Source organism: Limulus polyphemus, unplaced genomic scaffold, assembly GCF_000517525.1.
Source record: "Limulus polyphemus unplaced genomic scaffold, Limulus_polyphemus-2.1.2 Scaffold1968, whole genome shotgun sequence".
In the NCBI taxonomy this organism is placed as follows: Eukaryota; Metazoa; Arthropoda; class Merostomata; order Xiphosura; family Limulidae; genus Limulus; species Limulus polyphemus.
Genome location: NW_013667578.1, coordinates 2,129 through 3,778, shown reverse-complemented (window position 1 = coordinate 3,778; position 1,650 = coordinate 2,129).

Here is a 1,650-nt window from a genome sequence, read left to right as displayed (position 1 = left end):
AATATAACGGACCGCCTACCAGGGTTATCACTTAAAATATTTTCTATGTGAGGCAAACTTTCATTTTCCTCTCTATCTTCAGCATTTCTTCATCTGAGATTCTGTTGACGTTTTCATTATCAATTCCACTAAAGATGTCGATTTCTACAATCTTATTAGTTGGCTTAGTTTCTTCTTGTGTACCTTGTATTGTGTAACTGCAAGATGGTACAGAATCTTTATATTTTTCTATTGATCCAGAATCCCTTTTTACTCTTTCTATTTGTAATTTTCATATTCTGTAGGCTGCTCCAGATTATCGTTTTGTCTTTCTGTGATCAGCCACCTGTCGGAATAAATAAGGGGGGGTGATATTTAACTTATTTCGAACATAATTTTTGTATTTATTAATGGATTTTGATAATTATTTGCTTTGTAGAAATTAGTAATATCGTAGTTGGTAATATCGTAGAAATATGCAGTGAAAGCTTGTTCATTTGTTGCCTATTTTGACTTAGTTGTTTATTTCATTCTGAAACATCCATAAGGCTTCCCATTTCTGAAAATCAGAAGTTTAAATTCAGAGTCAAGTGTCCACAAATGTACTTTTCGCAGGTTATATACACCAGTAACAAGTACTCTGATTAAATTCCACTAATTACGATGACAGTAATTTTCTATAGTAAGTTGTTAATAATGGTCATAATACAATAAGCTAATTATGATAATGGCAATATAGATAAAGAAAATGGCAGTGATAGTAATACCAATAAACGATAAATGTTGACAGTACTGGCTAGATTTGACTCGTACACTGACTCCAATTAATGAATTATATATATATATGTGTTTACATAATGTATCATCCTCTGGAAAGAAAGGATTTCATACCTACATTAGGATATGCATCGTGCACATGTTTTTAACAAATAACATAGCTGAACGTACAGCAAACGGTAGGTCTAAACACGTGTCAATAATATTGTTACGACAGCGGAAATCAGCTGGTAACACTTCATGAGATTCTCGAAAAATCTTGACTTTTCCTGGCAACTCTAGTCTTTTCTAGGCGCCCTCTTTTTTGTATATAACCCCGGCAAGTAAAGCTGAGAAATAATTTGCAGATAGAGAGATAATCGAGTCAAGCGAACAGTAGGCACCGTAAGTAAAGTGTGTGAATCGCTGTGAATTATAGCATGTGTTTATAAAAGTAGTTAAGTTAAATTGACTGTGGAAATTCTGTGTATTGCAAAGTTGTATCGAGAAAGAATAAACTAGTTTTAATTAAGAAAGGACTTGTATCACTGAAGTTTCTCGGAAAGACTTTCTAAGGGAAATTAACAAACAAGCAGATACGTAACAATAATATACCTAAGAAGCATTCTTATTGTGAGATCGTCTATGTTGTCAAAACATGATATCTGAGATCGCTTTGCTGTGAAAAATCTTAGTGACTAATGTAATCGCCAACAGTGTTATATGTCGAAAATCTTTCATGTAGTCTATTTAATGTTAAACCTTTGCATTTTAAAATTATTTTGATTTCTTGTGACAATTTTTTACGATTATACTGGGCTTTTAAATAACAAGATCTACTAAATTAAAAAAAGAAAGTGATTTTTACCACTAGTAAAACAATAGATTAAATACGTTTTCGTCTCTTGTTGTTTG